The following is a 21,221-nucleotide window of genomic DNA, read 5'->3' as shown; positions in this document are numbered from 1 at the left end:
TTGTTGGCTACTGAAGAAATAGTGGGCAAGAGCTTGTGGTTTAGATGAGCTGCCAATCCATACCTCAGCATGCATTCTTATCAACCAGTCTCAATTGTGATGACTCTTGGCAAAAGCTCTTTAATTTCTGTCTCCCATTGATATTTGCTACCATGCTCTCCTGCTGTGGCCAGAATTCAGTCCTAAGAAGTTACCACATGTGACTGGGTGTTTTTTGTTAAATAATAACTTTATTGATATGTATACATCCATATGATGATATAGATACAGATCATAAATACTACTTTATGCCATATATATATATATATATATATATATATATATATCTGCACATGAGTGCTTCAAACTCCTTGACATAAAAACATATAGAATTTGGGCACAGTGGCTCATGCCTGTAATCCCAGCAGTTTGGTAGGCCAAGGTGGGAGGATCACTTGAGGCCAGGAGTTCAAGACCAGCCTGGGCAACATAGTGAGACCCTGTCTCTACAAAAAATCTTTAAAAATATTAGCCAAGTGTGGTGACACACCCCTGTATTCCCAGCTACTCAGGAGACAAAGATGGGAAGATTGCTTGATCCCAGGAGGTTGAAGTTATGCTGAGCTATGATCGTACCACTCCAGCCTGGGTGACAAAGCAAGGACCTGTCCCCCACAAAAACAAAAACAAAAACATACAGAATTTCCATTTAGATTTTTTACAGCAGGGGAAAGCATGCTGATGTCAGTTCATTGGTAATTATTTTGCCCATAAGTACCTGTTGGAAAAAGGAAATCGTGAAAACATAAAGAATAAAATTACCATGAATCATACTAGTGATTTAAAGTAATACTATTATTACTTGTTTGATTTATACTAATTCACACTAGTGATTTATAGTAATAATTTATAGAATAACTTACTAGAGCATTATAGTTTTCCAAAATTATATGCATTCTATGTGAAAACAATAGGTTTACCTACTTTGGGAGATGGGGAAAAAAGCAAAGGGAAGATATGAATAGCACATATAAGCAAATAGTTAAGCTGTAATATAACAACGAGATATTGTAGCAGAGTCAAACACCATTTTTATGTCCAAGAATAAAAATGTTTTGAAGAACTGTTTCAGATTTTCATATTTTATAGTAAAGCGATCATAAAGCTTTACTGCATGCTGAAATACTGAATGACAGTGTAGCAGTTACTGTCATCATTCCCTGAACTCTCTCTGTCCAGTGCTTTAGCCTTCTAAAGAAAAGGAATGTTGTATGATAAAGAATCTGGGCCAGGTGTGTGGGCTGATGCCTGTAATCCCAACACTTTGGGAGGCTAAGGCAGGAGAACTGCTTGAGCCTAGGAGTTTGAGACCAGCCTGGGCAACAAAGTGAGACCCTGTCTCTACAAGAAATTTTTATTACTATTTTTTAATTTTGTTTGAGACAGGGTCTCACTATGTTGCCTAGGCTGGTCTTGAACTCCTGGGCTCAAGTGATCCTCCTGCCTTGGCCTCCCTAAGTGCTGGTGCTGGATTACAGGCATGAGCCACTGCCCTCAGCTCTACAAAAAAAAATTTTTTTTTTTGAGTCGGAGTCTTGCTCTGTCACCTAGGCTGGAGTGCAGTGGCACAATCTCGGCTCACTGCAACCTCCACCTCCCGGGTTCAAGCAATTCTCCCTGCCTCAGCCTCCTGAGTAGCTGGGATTGCAAGCACCCGCCACCACGTCCGGCTAATTTTTATATTTTTAGTAGAGATGGGGTTTTGCCATGTTGGCCAGGCTCATCTTGAACTCCTGACCTCAGGTGATCCGCCCGCCTCGGCCTCCCAAAGTGCTGGGATTACAGGCGTGAGCCATCATGCCCGGCCAACAAAAATTTTTTTAAAAAGGTTAGCCAGGCACCTATGGAGGAGACCGAGGTGGCTATGGAAGCAAAATTGGAGGAAGAAGTGACTACAGAAATGATCAGTGCAATCGACCATACTGATGACTGTTTTGAATATTCCTTTGTCTCTGACATGATCCATAGTGAAATTGCCAGAGTTTTGCCTGCTGCTTTCCTCGTGGCCTCTTCTTGGGTAGTGAAATTAAGTGATTTTTTTTTTTTTTTTTTTTTTTTTGAGATGGAGTTTTGCTCTTGTTGCCCAGGCTGGAGTGCAATGGTGCGATCTCGGCTCACTCCAACCTCCACCTCCCAGGTTCAAGTGATTCTCCTACCTCAGCCTCCCAAGTAGCTGGGATTACAGGCATGCACCACCACCCTGGCTAATTTTGTATTTTTAGTAGAGACAGGGTTTCTCCATGGTTGTCAGGCTGGTCTTGAACTCCCAACCTCAGGTGGTCCACCCGCCTCGGCCTCCCAAAGTGTTGAGATTACAGGTGTGAGCCACGCGCCCGGCTGTGACATTTGGATTATTTGAGTGGGAGGGCTGGGACAGTTTTTCTTTTAGAAATGTTAATTGAGATTTCCCCTTTTAGTTTCCACCCTTCTCCTCCTCAACCCTTAGAGCTAAATGTGTTGTAAAATATTGCCAAAATGAAAAGTGTTTTGTAATACTGCAATAAAGGCTGCTTGTTTTTGTGGAAAAAAAAAAAGGTTAGCTGGTGATATGTGCCTGTAGTTTCAGCTACTCAGGAGGCTGAGGTGGGAGGATCCCTTGAGCCCAGGGGTTGGAGGTTGCAGTGAGCTATGATCGTGCCATTGCATTCCAGCCTGGGCAACAGAGCAAGACCCCATCTCAATAAATGAGTGAATAAATAAGTAAAAATTTAAACATAAACAAATAAAATTTAGCAATTTACATTTCAAAGAACAACCATCAGTTTGGGAAAAGGCCAATTTTCTCCAAATAATTATTTTACAGTATGGGCAATTGTTTCTCATCCTGCTTCAGTGTTTATAATGACAAAAGTTAGTTTTACAAAAGATGTGGAGATTTGTATTTTTAGTAGAGACAGGTTTTCACCATATTGGCCAGGCTGGTCTCGAACTCCTGACCTCAGGTGATCCACCCACCTCAGCCTCCCAAAGTGCTAGGATTACAGGCATGGGCCACCGTGCCTGGCCCATTCTCCATTTCTTCTGATCTCCTTAATAAACATTGCTGTGAACATACCTCTTTCAGTTGATTTCATCATTTCACCAACCTGAACACAAAATCCATTAGGCTGGTATTACAATAATATCCTCTGACAGATAGCACAGTGCCACTGAGTAGATGTGTTGGGTTGTGTGGGAGGCAGAAGATGTACCTTGATCGGGGTAGGAGAGGGCTGTGCATAACAAAATCAGAAATGAAAATGAACTGAAAGGGGTGTCAAGTGCAACTAGTCTAAAACACAATGCGCAACCAAATCCTTGACAATAGTAGGAAACTACTTGCAGGGAGAACGTTCAATTAAGCCACTATTTTCAGGAACTAGTGGAAAAAGGACTAATAAGCATCCAACTGCTGAACATCATCTTGAGAAACAGCTAAATGACAGGTGCATCACCAAAGTGGGTAATGAACACATGAATAAAGATGTGTTTTGTGTCTGAAGTTACATTGCTGTGAGTAAATTATTAAAGAGTTTTATACTTTAAGGCTCAGCAAGAAGAAACTCTTGTTAAGTAGCTCTTTAGGGGACAGTGGGTTTCTACTGATCATGTAGTCAACCAACATGGCTATGTTCTGTTGTGTGTGTGTGTGTGTGTGTGTGTGTGTGTGTGTGTGTGTGAGAGACATAGTTTTGCTCTTGTTGCCCAGGCCAGAGTGCAGTGGCGCGATCTCAGCTCACTGCAACCTCCACCTCCTGGGTTCCAGTGATTCTCCACTTCAGCCTCCCGAGTAGCTGGGATTACAGGTGCCCATCACGATGCCTGGCTAATTTTTTGTATTTTTAGTAGAAACAGGGTTTCATCATGTTGGCCAGGCTGGTCTAGGACTCCTGACCTCAGGTGATCCACCCACCTTGGCCTCCCATAGTGCTGGGATTACAGGCATGAGCCACCGGGGCTGGCCAAGGCTCTCTATGTTCTATGGTGCCTGTGCTGCTACAGTTGCTGAAATCCTTGTCTTAGTTGCCTGGGGCAGACACAGTCCCCACATACCAAGCATATATGTACACACAGTACCTCACCTCTTACTGTAAAGAACAGCACAAAATCCAGCTCAAGGCATGTTGCATCATTGAAACACCTGAAAGCCTGCTGCTTTTTCTTCCTGAATTGACTTTATTAAAGTCAGCCTCCCTGGGCTACCTTTAATTCTGCAGCTTGTTTAGACCCAGAGGTCTGACAAGACTTTCTGTAAATCCAGCTGCTTTGGTGCTTCCCAGGGGTCAGCCTGTGTGGGCCTGGTATACAGGTGGCCATGCTTGTGAGATCGATTGAACTTATCTTTAAAAAAAAAATTGTCTTTTTCATTTATGCTTCTGTAGGGGAGAAAGGTAATATCTTTCCTCACTCATTGCTAGGTTCATGGCTGACCTCCCTATAACAAAAGATGGATTAACAAGAAAAGGGAGATAATCTTTTCTGTTCTATTTTACCAGGTCCTTAGGAGAATGTAGGAGGTTTGCGATAGAAATGCAAGGAGAAGAGAAGGAAAAGTTTCAAGAGTTTTACAGAAGTGTCTTTAAGAAAACTGAAGGGGGTCAGGTGCTGTAGCTCACACCCATAGTCCCAATATTTGGGAGGCCAAGGAGGATGGATCACTTGAGGCTAGGGCACCTGTAATCCCAGCTACTCAGGAGGCTGAGGCAGGAGAATTGCTTGACCCCAGGAGGCGGAGGTTGCAATGAGCCGAGATGGTGCCACTGCACTCCAGCCTGGGCAACAGAGTGAGACTGCATCTCAAAAAAATAAAAGAAAGTTGAAGGGAACATATTTCCTTCAGTCCTGGCTTCCTGGCAGGGCCCCAAGGAGGTGGCAAAGCCAAAGGGCCCCAAGGAGGTGGCAAAGCCAAAGAGAGGAAAGGAATTGGGGCCCTCAATCTTGCAAACAAGTCTCATGTCCCAAGTGGGCGTAGAAACGAAGGTGTCAGCAGATCTGAAGGGGCTACTGGGAAAGGGACAATGTCTCTGCAGGGATCTTCAACAGCCAAGCAGGACTCAGTGTCAGAAGGCCACATCCAACTTGGAATTGGGTAAGATTGTGGAATCTTTGCCTGATTGCAAAGTGCCAAACATCAGGAATGACCAAAGTTAAATATTTGCCTGCCTGTGCGACTGGGGCACAGAGGCAGAAACTCAATTGATATGGAAAACAAAATACCCGTTCTGCAGGTCTGGCCCCGGGTACTGAGACTGGTTTTCTCTGTGCATTCATCAGTGAAGTTATGTAGATATAGCTCAACTGGAACTACATTTCCCAGAATTCCCTCCCACATAGTGTATGAGTTAGGCTTGGCTACAAGTGAAAGATTCCATGCAATTTGGACAGCAGAAGTGAAGCAGTGGCCATAATGCTCTGAAAGCCTCACATACCTCGTGACTGCCCTGCTGACTTCCCTTGTTGGTGTGGGGCAGCAACTTGGCCCACCATTCCTCCAGTTCCCATCTCAGGGATGCTTCCTGGGATGCTTCCCAAATAAACTACTTGCATTCAAATCCCCCCCCCGCCCTTTTTTTTTTTTTTTTTTGAGACAGGGTCTCTCTCTGTCACCCAGGCTGGAGTGCAGTGGCTGGATCATGGCTCGCTGCAGCCTCGACCTCCCGGGCTCAAGCAATCCTCCTGCCTCCGCATCCCAAATAGCTCGGACTACCGGCATGAGCCACTACACCTGGCTGATTAAAAAAAAAACAAACTGTAGAGACAGGGTCTCCCTGTGTTGCCCTGGCTGAGCCTCAAACTCCTGGGTTCAATCAATCCTCCAGCCTCAGCCTCCCAAAGTGCTGGGATCAACTCCGTATCTCATGGCTGGCTTCCAAGAAAACCCAAACTAAAACAGACCTCATAAGATGGAACAATGGACTGAACTTGATTAAGTTAAATTTATTTATTTATATTTTATTTTATTTTTTGAGACAGGGGCTGGAATGTCAGTGATGTCATCCAGGCTGGAGTACAGTGGCGTGATCTCGGCTCACTGCAACCTCCGCCTCCTGGGATTACAGGTGCCCATCACCACGCCTAGCTAATTTTTGTATTTTTAGTGGAGATGGGCTTTTGCCATGTTGGCCAGGCTGGTCTTAAACCCCTGACCTCAGGTGACTGATCCACCCGCCTGGGCCTCCCAAAGTGCTGGGATTACAGGTGTGAGCCACCGCACCTGGCTGGATAAAGTTAAATTTGAAGATCTGCCCAGCTGGGTGTGGTGGCTCACGCCTGTAATCCCAGCACTTTGGGAGGCTGAGGTGGGCAGATCACAAGGTCAAGAGATTGAGATCATCTTGGCCAACATGGTGAAACCCCGTCTCTACTAAAAATACAAAAATTAGCTGGGCGTGGTGGCGCATGCCTGTAGTCCCAGCTACTTAGGAGGCTGAGGCAGGAGAATTGCTTAAACCCGGGAGGCAGAGGTTGCAGTGAGCCGAGATCGCACCACTGCACTCCAGCCTGGCAACAGAGTGAGACTCTGTCTCAAAAAAAAATAAATCTACCCTTAGATTCAAAAACCAACTTCACGTATAACAAGGAGATACTCACACCCGAGCAGTCACCGGTCTTAGAGTTGGAGCAGGCCTCTGGCTGTGCCTGTGGGGAAGCTCAGGGGTGGTCCCAAGGGTCCCAGGTTTTCAATAACTTTACATCCTGTTCAGCTATACCAGATGAATAAGTGTTGTTTGTGTTTAAGATGATGCTGAGCAGATAAAGAGAAGCACACCAGTGTCACCCTAATACATCTGAGCCCCCATCTCCTTCCCAAGGCCTACATCAGTGCTGCATCTTGGTCAAAAGAAATGCCAATTTGACTCCAAACAACTTTGAAAGTAACAAAGCCTGTACTAAATCTCTCTCAGGCTGGGCGTGGTGGCTCCCTCTGTAATCCCAGCACTTTGGGAGGCCGAGGCAGGCAGATCTGTTGAGCCCAGGAGTTCAAGACCAGCCTGGGCAACATGGCGAAACCCTGTCTCTACCAAAAACAAACAAGCAAAAAAAACCGTATATATATAACCATCCATTTATATATTTATATATATAACCATATATTTATATATATATATAACTATATATAACTATATATATAACTATATATATAACTATATATATATATATAAATTAGCCAGGTGTGATGGCATGTGCCTGTTGTCTCAGCTACTTGGAGGCGGAAGAATCACTTGAGCCCAGGAGGTTGAGGCTGCAGTGAGCCTTGATGGCACCACTGCACTTCAGCCTGGGTAACAGAGCGAGACCCTGTCTCAAATAAAATAAAAATAAATCTCTTTCAGAAGGTTGATTGACGAAATTGAGGAAGGAGCTACCTTACTGAACCAACAGCAAGTTCTCTAGCTTCAAAATTCCACCCTTAAGGAAATTGTTTAAATCTTTCTTCAGTTCCCCAAAGGCTCCAGCGCCCCTGTGGGTGCGTGCCCCCAAGTCCCAACCCCAAGTCCGCACTGGTCCACAAATGTTGGAGTCTCAATGACTCACAAACCAAGAGTTTCCTCAAGAGGTTGGGGTTGGGGAAAGAATGGGATTGGGAGGGAACAGGGAGAAACTGACTAATTATATCTCAAAAATTATTGTCCCTGTCATATGCAAAAATTAATTGTTTAAATGATCATAAATTCAGGATCCACCACTCCCTCCTTACCAGCCAAGCCTCCTCTCAGGGAGAATTAGCATAGGATAATAGGAACGGACTATTAGAAACAACTCAGTTACCCCTCACTTCCTGCTGGGAGCCAGTCCCTTATTCAGATAGGTATTTTAGGCAGGGTTGACCTCCAAGCCCATTAGTGACATTCTTTATGTTTGCTTCACATGCTGATGCAGGTGATGTGACTGCCCCTGGCAAGATGGGAACTCCTCTCTCTGCCCTGGCACAGCTGCCTTAATGTTCTTAGATAGCCTCTACTATTGTGTTCTAGACTTAAAATCCAGGCTAGTAAAAAGGGCTTCAGAAATTGGCCGACCATGCAGTCCTTTCCTATTTTGTTCTTTTCTGCACTGATGTGTAAGTAAAAGTTTACGTGGTTGACACAGCGCCCAAACTCCATTTTCTCTGCTAATGGAAGAGAGTAGAAGGGAAGAAAACACAAAACAGGCCCTGTGTGCACAGCACACACACTGTCATTCTCACAGGGGCCTCCCTGGCTTCCTGGGCAGCTTGCCTCTTGAGGGGAGAGCAGGGCCCCTGGTCGTGGTGCCAGGAATTCCTAGTTGCGTCAGAAAGGGCAGCCGCTGCCCATGAAGGCTGAGCAAATTCCCCGAGGCACCCAAACAGTGGGCAAAGGAATTCAGAGGTGGTGGGCCCCTGCTGCCTCCACCCCTCCTACTTATAAAAACACAGGCAACAAGCCATCAAAAAGACATTTTCAACCAGCAAAGCCCTAATATCCAAAATGCATACCCAATGAATCAATAGGGAAAAAAAAGTAACCCACTAGAAAAAAATAGACACTTCACAAAAGAGGAAAAATATATTTAAAAGACGCTCAACTTCATTAATTAGCAGGAAAATGCAACTTAAAACAACAATAAGATGTCTTTACGCCTGATGATATCAAATGATGAAGAGGATGTGTAACAATAGGAACTCATACATGGCTGGGGAGGGAATACATTGGATTCAGTCACTTGGAAAAGTATTTGGCAGTATCTAGCACAGTTGATTATTCACAGATGCTATGTGCCATTTGTCCCAAAAACCTGACCACTTCTCTTCCAGGTCTCCCAGAACCTTATCTGGATTAGCTATACAAACAAATGAGGTCTGGACTGAGGAGCTGGCATTCCTTTCCTTCCTTCCTTTCTTCTCTCCCTCCTTCTTTCTCCCTTTTCTTCCTTCCTTTCTTTCTTTTTACCTTTTGCCTTCCCTCCTCTTCTTTCTTCCTTTATTTTTGCTTTTCAAAATAGTAAAATACAACATACATATAGAAAAATACATATAGAAAAACGCATAGAGAACTTTGAGCACTTTGGGAGGCCTAGCTGGGTGGATCACCTGAGGTCAGGAGTTCGAGACCAGCCTGGCCAACATGGTGAAACCCTGTCTCTACTAAAAATACAAAAAAATTAGCCAGGCATGGTGGTGCACACCTGTAGTCCCAGCTACTCGGGAGGCTGAGGCAGGAGAATTGCTTGAACCTTGGAGGCAGAGGCTGCGTGAGCTGAGATGGAGCTACTGCACTCAAGCCTGGGTGACAGAGCGAGACTCTGTCTCAAAAAAAAAAGAGAAAAAAGAAAAACGAATAGAATATCTTTGGACAGTTTAAAAAATAATTACAAAGCAGCCCCCTGTGTAACCAACACTCAAGTCAAGAAATAATAATGGCTAAACATGGTGGCTTATACCTGTAATCCCAGCACAATGGGAAGCTGAGGCCAGAGGACTGCTTGAGCCCAGAAGTTCAAGACTGGGCAACAAAGTGATGTCCCGTCTCTATGAAAAATTCTAAAATTAGCTGGGCATGGTGGCACGCGCCTATAGTCCTAGCTACTTGGGGGGCTAAGGTGAGAGGATCACTTGAGCCCAGAAGGTCAAGGCTACAATGACTTGTGACTGTGCCATTGCATGCAAGCCTGGGTAACAGAGCAAGACTCTGTCTCAAAAAGAAAAGAAAAGAAAAGAAATAGTAATAATCAGCACCCAAGAAGTTCCCTGTGCATCCCCTGAGTGACCGCAACCGTCTCCCTCCTATCAGAATTACTATTATCCTAACTTTCATGATGTTAATTCCTTCTTGTTTTTTATAATCTACCACCTGTATTTGAATTTTATATGTGTGGATTCCCACTGTGTACATTCTTCTGTATCATGCTTCTTTCCCTCAATGTTATGTTTGTGGGATTCAAACAACTAACTCACTGGTTGTCACCGTAGCTCACTCATTTTCATTGCTGTATTGTATGAATCCACTACGATGCATCTCATTCTTTTTCTACTTTTTTTGAGACGTAGTCTCTCTCTGTCACCCAGGCTGGAGTGCAGTGCCACGATCTTGGCTCACTGCAACCTCCGCCTCCTGAGTTCAAGCAATTCTCTGCCTCAGCCTCCCAAGTAGCTGGGATTACAAGCACCCGCCACCATGCCCAGCTCATTTTTTTTTTTTTTGTATTTTTAGTAGAGACAGGGTTTCACCATCTGGGCCAGGCTGGTCTTGAACTCATGACCTCGTGGTCCACCCACCTCAGCCTCCCAAAGTGCTGGGATTAGTGGCAGGCGCCTGTAGTCCCAGCTACTGCGGGGGCTGAGGCAGGAGAATCACTTGAACCCGGGAGGTGGAGGTTGCAGTGAGCTGAGATTGCGCCACTGCACTCCAGCCTGGTGACAGAGAGAGACTCCGTCTCAAAAAAAAAAAAAAAAAAGATAGGATTGTTTCTGTTTTGAGTCTATTATGAACAATGCTGCCAAGAACATTCTTGCACCTAAATCCTGATACCCTTGTGCAAGAGCTTTTGTAAGGTGATGGCATCAGGGGGCTTCCCTTTAATCAGGGTTTAGTGCATTCACGCTTTTCCCCTGTCTCCTCTTCCAAAACCACCTCTCAGGAAAGGATTAGAAATTCACTCATGTTAAGGTATAAATGGCTGAGAAGGATTAATATGTAGTCTCTCCCATATAACTGTGAGGTGGGGACAAAGGAATTAATTTCTAGTTGTAGAATTTTAGTATCAAGCCGGGTGCGGTGGCTCATGCCTGTAATCTCGGCACTTTGGGAGGCCGAAGCGGGGGGATCACAAGGTCAGGAGATTGAGACCATCCTGGCTAACACAGTGAAACTCCGTCTCTACTAAAAATACAAAAAAAGTAGCTTAGTGTGGTGGCACGTGCCTGTAGTCCCAGCTACTTGGGAGGCTGAGGCAGGAGAATGGCGTGATCCCAGGAGGCGGAGCTTGCAGTGAGCCGAGATTGGCCACTGCACTCCAGCCTGGGTGACAGAGCAAGACTCCGTCTCAAAAAAAAAAAAAAAAGAAAAAAAAAGAATTTTAGTATCAAGAGATTGGTGGAGAGAAATCCATTAAGTTAGCCCTAAAAAAAGCATCACATGGTTGTAATACCATGAACCAAGAAAATGAAAAAGAAAAAATCCACATAGACAACAACAACAAACCAGACAAGGTGCTATACTCTACTTGAAAGGTCAAAACCCACATACAAGAAACGAAGTCCCACTAGGCACAGTGGCTCATGCCTGTAATCCCAGCACTTTGGGAGGCTGAGGTGGGTATATCATCTGAGGTCAGGAGTTCGAGACCAGCCTGACCAACATGGCGATACCCCATCTCAACTAAATATACAAAATTAGCTGGGCGGGTGGTGCGTGCCTGTAATCCCAGCTACTTGAGAGGCTGAGGCAGGAGAATCGCTTGAACCTGGGAGGCAGAGGTTACAGTGAGCCAAGATCACACCATTGCACTCCAGCATGGGCAATAAGAGCTAAACTTCGTCTCAAAAAAAAATAAAATAAAATAAAAGAAGAAGAAATGAGGTCCTGTCTCCGAGGATCAGTTGGTAGTTAATGGCTAAGCTAACTGGTGATAGAGTGGTCAAAAGTAAGTCCTCAAGGCCAGATACCTGCACTTGAACCTCAGCTCCATCAACTAGATGAGTCACGTTCTCCCAGCCGCAGTTCCTCTTCTGAGAAATCGACATAATGAGAGTACTGACCTCATCAGGCTGTTGTGAAAATAAAATAATGACTGAATCACATTTCACACAGCGCTTTCCGTTTAGTAAGTGCTCAAATAGTATTGGGCATCCTTCTTATTTGTGTTATTTGATGCTGAGTGCGGGCACTTTCTGTGTGTCAGGGTAAGCCAATGATCTGAGTAGGGCTTGATGATGCCATTGGAGAGTCTGACAAGATCAAAGGGTAAATGGGAGAGAAGAGGAAAAGAAGGAAAGAAATGAGAGCCACACATCTGCTGGGCAAGAGGAAAAGTGCAAAATTTCCAAGGGCAGGCTGCCAAAGGCCTGCCAGAGCGGGTAAGTGGAGAGGCTGGGCCAGAGAGGCAGAGGGGCTGCTCACCTAGATCAGGCCCAAGAAGCGGTTTGAGTGGGTCTCACTGTGTCAGGATAGAGAGGTCAGGTGTAGTCAATACACGAATAGGAAGGTGCAGGGCAAGAAGTAGGTCAGACAACAGCAAAGGTGTGCGTGCCCACAGGATTGCTGTAGATCAACTGGAACTGAGGCCTGTGGCTTGTGATGCAGCTGTGGCTAACAGCTCCTATGCATGCTGATGGCTTCACGTCTCAAGCACCAGTGGAGTCTCTCAGCTTTTCTGCCTCAGAATTTTCTCCTCAGCTTGGAAGCTTGCTCAGTCCAACTTGCAGATACAGCCACAGAAGAAAGGGGCGGGAGCTGGGTAGTAGGGGAGTGGGAGAGTGCCAATGGAAGATGAAGGTTGCTGGATAAATGTCCCAACCTCTCACACTTCAGCAGGACAATTTTGGGTGGTTTCTATATGGTTCTTCAAAAGTGTGCAGGGAGATTGAGCCAATTGTCCACAGTGACAACCCAGCTCAGTAATGTATCTTTCATTGGCTTTCCGTCCTTCCTGTATCACTCTCCTCTCTCCCTCCCCGTCTTCCTTGGATATCTTCCCAAGTAAACTATTGTCACCCAAGTTCTTGTCTCAGGATCTGCTTTAGGAGGCACCAAACCTAAGTTGTTTTATTACTAACACAAATCTGAAGCTGGGATTCCAAAAACTGAAACAAAAACTAACTTAAATAGAATGTCGTCTTGATGTGGGGGCTCACGCCTGTAATCCCAGCACTTTGTGAGGCCAAGGCAGATGGATCACTTGAGTCCAGGAGTTCAAGACCAGCCTGGGCAACATGGCGAAACCTCATCTCTATAAAAAAATAGAAAAATTAGCCAGGTGTGGTGGTGCAGGCCTGTAGTCCCAGCTACTTGGGAGGCTGAGGTGGGAGGATCGCTTGAGCCTAGGAGGGTGAGACTGCAGTAAGCCACCATCATGCCTCTGCACTCCAGCCTGGAAGACAGAGCAAGACACTGTCTCAAAAAAATAATTAATAATAAACTAAAAATAAATATAATAGAATGTTGAAGAAACATGGTCTAAGTGGAAATTAGGAGTGATTTTGCCAATGGAAAATTTCAAGAACTAATAGATTCTGTTCCAGCAGGTGTGACTAGAGAAAGAGGGGGGAAAAAAAGAATAGAGTCAAAATCATTGCATAAGCTAGATGTGTTCAGATAAACCAAACGTGGGCAGGCATATGAATAGAAGAAAAAACAAACTGCAGGAGTATTAGAAGAAAATGTAAGCAATCCTGGGAAAATAGTCCTCAGAAATTCTCACAAAGGACCATATATGAGGTTGTTCATTACAGGGCTGTTTGTGGTAAGGGGAGTTGAAAGCTCCAGGGGCTCGATGCTGGGGGAAGGGATGAAGGTAGCAGTTAGAATCAAGAAACTGAGGGTACCATGGCTATGTGGAAGGGCTGTAAAACAGTGCTGAGAGAAGACAGTCAGAATAAGGCCTGTGGCACAATATCATTTACCTAAATACATATATATAAAAAAACATTTTATTTATTTATATGCATATATATGTATATGTATATGTATATGTATATGTATATATTTTTGAGATGGAGTCTCGCTCTCTCGCCCAGGCTGGAGTGCAGTGGCATGATCTTGGCTCACTGCAACCTTCACCTCCTGGGTTCAAGTGATTCTCCTGCCTCAGCCTCCTGAGTAGCTGGGACTACAGGCACGCGCCACCACACCCAGCTAAGTTTTGTATTTTTAGTAGAGATGGGGTTTCACCCTGTTGGCCAGGATTGTCTCGATCTCTTGACCTCATGATCTGGCCTCCTTGGCCTCCCAAAGTGCTGGGATTACAAGCATGAGCCACCGTGCCCGGCCGGAGAGCCACCGCACCCAGCCACATATTTTATAAGGAAACATGCAAATGCTATAAAACCTATCAAATGCATTACTGTGTTGTGTATGGTGTATTGAGGGGATGGGAATGGGAAATGGGATAAAAGGGAATAAACAGACAAAGATATGTCTCACACAGACCAATGCTGACCATGAGGAATGTGAGCTGAGGAGCTGAGGAGCAGATTAACTCGACTGAGGTCCAAAATGAAAGAAAAAAAGTACAGGGAGATAGTATTATAACCTTCAAGTACGGAAGGCCTCAAACAAGGTATAAAATGCTAAATACAGCTGGGCGCAGCTACTCACACCAGTAATCCCAGCACTTTGGGAGGCTGAGGCGAGAGGATTGCTTGAGCTCAGGAGTTCAAGACCAGCCTGGGCGATTTATTGAGACCTAATCTTTAGTAAAAAAAATAAAAAAGTTAGCCAGGTGTCGTGGTGTAAACCTGTAGTCCCAGCTATTCGGAGGCTGAGGTGGGAGGATTGCTTGAGCTGGGGAAGTCAAGGCTGCAGTGAGCCATGATTGCACCACTGCACTCCAGCCTGGTGAGGGAGCAAGACCCACTCTCCATTTTAAAAAAGTGAAATAAAATGTATACATGCTAAAGTAAAAATTATAACTACTACATGCATAAAAAGACATCTGGCTGGGTGCAGTGGCTCACGCCTGTAATCCCAGCACTTTAGGAGGCCAAGGCGGGAGGATCACTTGAGGTCAGGAATTTGAGATCAGCCTGGCCAACATGGTGAAACCCTGTCTCTACCAAAAATATAAAAAATTAGCCAGGTGTGTGGCGTGCACCTGTAATCCCAGCTACTCAGGAGGCTGGGGCAGGAGAATTGCTTGAACCCGGGAGGTGGAGGTTGCAGTGAGCTGAGATCATGCCACTACACTCCAGCCTGGACGACAGAGCGAGACTCCGTCTCAAAAAAAAAAAAAGACATCTATTAGGGTGTCAACACAGCATTTAAGTAACAGCTAGAAATTGAAAACGAAATGGTTAGTGGTGTTCCATTTCTACCATAAAATACTATGCAGGAGTAACAAGAATGAGGTGGACCTGCATGTACCGAGAAAGGGCACAGAGTGCTAGGAGGCCATTCTCAGGGTCACAGAGGGTTCTGCTTGCCTCACCCTGGTCCTGACCCTGCCAGGGTATATCTATAGAGGAAGAAGCAAGTCAAAGAATAAAAAAAGTGACCAGGCACAGTGGCTCACGCCTATAATCCCAACACTTTGGGAGCCCAGGACAGGTAGATCACCTGAGGTCTGGAGTTCAAGACCAGCCTGACCAACATGGCAAAACCCCGTCTCTACTAAAAATACAAAACTTAGCTGAGCATGGTGTGCACGCCTGTAATCCCAGCTACCCAGGAAGCTGAGACAGGACAATTGCTCGAGCCCGGGGTGGGGAGGGCAGAGGTTGCAGTGAGCTGAGATCACGCTACTGCATTCCAGCCTAGGTGACAGAGCAAGATTCCATCTAAAATAAAATAAAATAAAAATAAAAGAATAACAAAAGTCTGGGCAACATAGGGAGATTTTAAAAATACAAAAATTAGCTGGGCATGGTGGCACATGCCTATGGTCCCAGCTACTCGGGAGGCACAGGCAGGAGAATCACTTGAGCCCAGGAGGTCGAAGCTGCAGTGAGCTGTCATCGTGCCACTGTGCTCCAGCCTGGGTGACAGAGTGAATCTCTCTCTCAAATAAAATAAAATTAAAAAGAATAAAAGTACAATACAATTAGTACAATACAATATAATTAGTACAATACAATATAATTTGTACTATAAAAATGGCAGGGAAATACCTACTATGTATCCACAGTTTTGTGTTTTTTTTAATGGCAGGGAGACACAAAAAGAAATTTATAATTTGATCTGTACATTCTACACATACATCAGTGTCTAGAACAAAGTGTGCAAATTAAAATAACTATATATGTTGAATACGAGTGTAGGGAGTATGAAAGGATTGCTACATGATTAGTTGCTCCATTTTAAGACCTTCCAGAACAGTTTTGAGCAGTGAGGCCAGTTTTTCCAAACGTCTCTGGGTTCTGAAACACTCATCTCTCCAGGGTCCTATCCCTGGAGAAACGTTCAGGCCAGAGCCTGCACTTTCCAGAGCTGCCCATGGGGGGGCAGAAGCACCTATGAGCCGGCTGCCCTGGCAAACTGCCCTGTGACCTGGAATTTAGGGCTGGGCCCTGCCTGCTTCATAGCCATTAAGGCTGATTATTAAGTTTTTCTGCAGAGCAGCAGATTCAAATATGTGCTCTTGGCTGCATATTTTCAAAATTCTGAACATGCATTTGAGTTAAAAGTAACGACCTAATTTTTTTTCAAAATAGAATTACCCTACTTTCTTTCTTTATGATTATAAAAGTAAAAATATACTTACTATAAAAACTTTTTTGGAAAAGTATAAAATGAGAAAAACACATTTTTATTACCTGGATAAAACATTTTAATGTATTTCTTTTTGTACACAAACACTTTACTAAAAGATTTATTCATACTATACATATCATTTTATAGCTGCTTCATTTCAACTGGATCAATAACACCTCATCGGTATCTTTTAAGGGCTCAATGGTAAATAAAATTTACATACATGTTATTAACCTAGTTATTTCCATTAAAGCATCCTAACACTCACTGAGATGGGCCAAGGCCAAGACCCATGCCACTGTTTGGGCTTTAGATCTGGTAATGCTATTCTGACCAGAGGGCCTGGCATTTCTGTGAACAAATCAACAGTGAAGAGACCAAGTGCTTTCCTGGATCCACACTTCTGAATGGCTGTGGAGTTTTGACAGCCAAGTGCTTTGTGGTCTTTTTTAGGTTCCCTCACACAGTGACTTTCTTTTTTCTTTTTTTTTGAGACAGAGTCTCACTCTCTGTTGCCCAGGCTTGAGTGCAGTGGCGCGATCTTGGCTCACTGCAACATCCGCCCCCGGGTTCAAGCAAGTCTCGTGCCTCAGCCTCCCTAGTATCTGGGACTACAGGCGCCAGCCACCACACCCAGATAATTTTTGTATTTTTAGTAGAGATGAGGTTTCACCATGTTGGCCAGGCTGGTCTCAAACTCCTGACCTCAAGTGGTCTGCCTGCCTTGGCCTCCCAAAGTGCTCCAACTGCAGGCATGAGCCACCGCGCCCGGCCACACAGTCACGACTTTTTGAATAATGAATGTTATTTCAATTTATTAGATAACAGAAAATAGATGCACATCAGCTTCAAAAATCTCCCTTGGAAAAGTGATCCAGCTGTCTATGTATTGTGTGGAGTGACTTACTAGAAAATGAAGTCTTTGGATTGCCAGATTTTAGCTGCTTCTCCCTTAGGGGAAGTGATTATCTCATTATAGAAATGTATAAATGTAGCTCTTGCTAACTACATTGTTTGGGGAGGTTTGATTCAAAAAAGAATAAAGCAATGGCTTCATATGCAAAGACATGTCAGATTTAAACTGTCTTTCTTTCTGGCCCTGTTCTTCCAGGAGTGCCTAGAAAACTTAACCAGATAAAAAATAGTTTGGGCTGGGCACAGTGACTCACACGTGTAATCCCAGCACTTTGGGAGGCCAAGGCGGGCATATCCCTTGAGCCCAGGAGTTCGAGCAACATGGCAAAACCCTGTCTCTAAAAACAAATACAAAATACAAAAAAATTAGCCAGGCATGGTGGCACGCACCTGTAGTCCCAGCTACTCAGGAGGCTGAGGTCAAGGCTGCACTGAGCTGTGATCATGCCACTGCTTTTCAGTTTGGGCGACAGAGTGAGACACCGTCTCAAAAAAAAAAAAAAAAAAAAAAAAGACGTCTGATTTTTTTTTTTTAAAGTGAATTGTTTCTTGTTTTGGAAGGGATTCAGATAAATAAAAAGTTAAAGATTTGCCAACAAATACGAGAACAAATACACCATTTGGAGGGGATCAACTACCATACATATCCAATGCCCAAGGAAACAAAAACTAATTTTGCCACCAACTTACAAAGATCAATGAATACAGAATTCAGAGAGAAAGTGTGATATTATTTTCTCAAAGGCATAATGAAAAATTTCCAAACCCAAACATCTTGGCAGACAATGGCTGAACTGAATAATCAAAACCCCAGGAACAATGGGCCACAGATGCAGAAAGGGCCCTGGGTGGTCAGGTTTGTGGTGGGGTGACAGCTTGCCAAGCAGCAAGGGCCCCTCTGAAGAGTTCTGCAGTTGTATTCTTTCTTCCTCAGGATTTAGGTCACAGGAGATGGTCCTGCTTTAAACCACCAACCTTCAAACCACCTCCAAAGCTGTCAATGCCTGGAGGAACTCCAGTCTTTGTCTGTGGTAGGGCAGACAAAGCTGACTGGAAGTTGGAAAGCATATTTTATTACATATGTGTTTGTTTTTTGACAGGATGGAAGGCAAAGGTTGTTGAAGTTATGAATGTCTGTTTCACAGAACTAAATATGAACAGCTTTATTAAGGAGATGGCTCATCCCAGGGTAAAGACAGCAACAGATGATATAGAGAAGATTACACCAAACAAACCTGCTGTAAACTGCATTTACCCTTAGGAGATGATAAACTAAAAATGAAGGGAAGGGATAATGAATGAATGTTAAGAGCTAAAAACTATAAAACTCTTAGAAGAAAATATAGCAGTAAATCAACAAAACCTTGGATTAGGCAACAGTTTCTCAGATATCTCATCAAAAGCACAAGTGACAAAATTAAAAAATAGATAAATTGGACTTCATCAAAGTAAAACTTTTGCGTTCCAAAGAATACCATCAGGAAAGTAAAAAGACAACCCACAGAATGGAAGAAAATATTTGCAAATCATATATCTTAAGAGAATTGTAGCCAGAATATAAAAACTCTCACAACTCAACAATAAAAAAACAAATAACTCAATTTTGAAAGTGGACAAAGGGATAGACCTACAAATGCTCAATAAACACATGAAAAGGTACTCAGTATCATTAGCCATCAGGGAAATGCCAGTCAAAACCACAATAGATACCACTTTATGCCCACTAGAATGGCTATAATAAGAAAGATAGATAATGCTAAATTTTGTCAAAGATTTGGAGAAATCAAACCCTTACACATTGTTGATGAGAATGTAAAATGGTACACAATTTTTGGAAAACAATCTGGCAGTTCTTCAGAGTTAAAACAAAAAGTTACCTTGTGACCTAGCAATCCCATTCGAAGAGAGTTAAAAACATATTTTCCAACAAAAGCTTGTACATGAATGTTTATAGCAACATTATTCATTATGGCCAAAAAGTGGAAACAACCCAAATAAATGTTCCTCAGCTGATGAATGGGTAAATAAACATGGTATGAACTTATGTTTTATTTATTCATTAAACCATAAAAAGCAATGAAGTACTGATACAGGCTACAACACAGATGAACCTTGAAAACATTATGCCAGCCTGGGCAACATGGTGAAACCCCGTCTCTGTCAAAAAAATACAAAAGTTAGCTGGGTGTGGTGGTGTGTGCCTGTAGCCCCAGTTACTCAGGAGGCTGAGGTGGGAGGATCGCTTGAGCCTGGGAGGCAGAGGTTACAGTGAGCTGAGATCACACCACTGCACTCCAGCCTGGGCGACAGAGTGAGACCCTGTCTCAAAAAGAAAAAGAAAAAAAAAAAGAGAGAGAGAGAGAAAACAGTAAGCTAGCTGGGTGCAGTGGCTCATTCCCGCAATCCCAGAGCTCTGGAATCCCAGATGGGAGAATCAGTTAAGCACAGGAGCTTGAAGCTTCAGTGAGCTGTGATGGCACCGCTGCACTCCAGCCTGGATGACAGGGACTCTGTCTCAAAAAAAAAAAAGAAAAGAAAAAAGAAAGAAAGAAAGAGAGAGAGAGAAAGAAAGGAAGGAAGGAAGGAAGGAAGGAAGGAAGGAAGGAAGGAAGGAAGGAAGGAAGGAAGGAAGGAAGGAAGGGCGGGGCGCAGTGGCTCACGCCTGTAATCCCAGCACTTTGGGAGGCCGAGGCGGGCAGATCACGAGATCAGGAGATGGAGACCATCCTGGCTAACAGGGTGAAACCCCGTCTCTACTAAAAATACAAAAAATTAGCCGGGCGTAGTGGTGGGCACCTGTAGTCCCAGCTACTTGGGAGGCTGAGGCAGGAGAATGGTGTGAACCCGGGAGGCAGAGCTTGCAGTGAGCCGGAGATCGCGCCACTGCACTCCAGCCTGGGCGACAGAGCGAGACTCCGTCTCAAAAAAAAAAAGAAAGAAAGAAAGAAAGAAAGAAAACTTTATGCTAAGTGGCTAAGTGAAAGAACCCAGGCTGGATGTGGTGGCTCATGCCTGTAATCCTAGCACTTTGGGAAGCTGAGGTGGGTGGATCGTTTAAGCCCCAGAGTTCAAGACCAGCCTGGACAACATGGTGAGACCCCATCTCTATTAAAAATTTAAAATCTGGCTGAGCGTGGTGATGTGTGCCTGTAGTGCCAACTACTCAGGAGGCTGAGGTGGGAGGATCGCTTGAGCCTGGGAGGTTGAGGCTGCAGTGAGTTGTGTTTGTACCACTCTACTCCAGCCTAGGCAGCCTAGGCGACAGAGCGAGAGACCCTGTCTCAAAAAGAAAGAAAGAAACCATACATAGAAGACCCTGTCTCAAACAGAAAGAAACCATACATAAAACCATACATATTGTATTATTCCATTCATATAAAATAACTAGAATAGGCAAATCCACAAAGACGGAAAGTAGATTAGTGGTAGCCAAGGCCTAAGGGGAAGTAGGAATGGAGAGTGACTGCTAATGGATATGGGGTTTCTCCTGGGGGGTGATGAAAATGCTCTGGAGTTAGGAAATGCTGATGGTTGCACAGCTCTGTGCATACACTAAAGCTACTATATTGTACACTTTAAAAAGGGAGATTTTATGGATATTTGAACCATATCTCAATAAAGCTGTCAAAATAAATACATAAATTAGGAGGACTTCAATAAATAAAAAAATAAAGGGAGGTCACAGACTGTCTGATCCCATCTCTCAGCTGAGCAGGAGCCCGGAGTGCTGAGTAGTGACTTGGGTGGGGTGACCAGGCCTGGCTCGTGCACCAGCTGCCAAAGTAGGAGTGAGGACAGTCAGGAGGAGGCACCCACGGGCAGAAATGGAACCGACACCCATCGTCACTGTTCACTGGGAAAATTCCTGGTAGGTGGCAACCCAGGGAAACTGAGGCAACTGGAATTGAGCAAGAAGGATGG

At 44.3% G+C, this 21,221-nt stretch overlaps 1 long non-coding RNA gene across 1 annotated transcript; it reads left to right on the top strand.

The window, feature by feature from the left end:
- Positions 1–11,814: 11,814 nt before the first annotated feature.
- LOC740461 (uncharacterized) lies at positions 11,815–19,341 on the top strand. The gene is made up of 2 exons (XR_170343.1): positions 11,815–12,055; positions 18,401–19,341. It is a non-coding gene; the product is annotated as an uncharacterized LOC740461 (long non-coding RNA).
- The last annotated feature ends 1,880 nt before the right edge of the window (positions 19,342–21,221 follow it).

Source organism: Pan troglodytes, chromosome 15, assembly GCF_028858775.2.
Source record: "Pan troglodytes isolate AG18354 chromosome 15, NHGRI_mPanTro3-v2.0_pri, whole genome shotgun sequence".
Taxonomy (NCBI): Eukaryota; Metazoa; Chordata; class Mammalia; order Primates; family Hominidae; genus Pan; species Pan troglodytes.
Note: the sequence above shows the minus strand (reverse complement) of the source record. Positions and strands in the feature narration are given on the sequence as shown.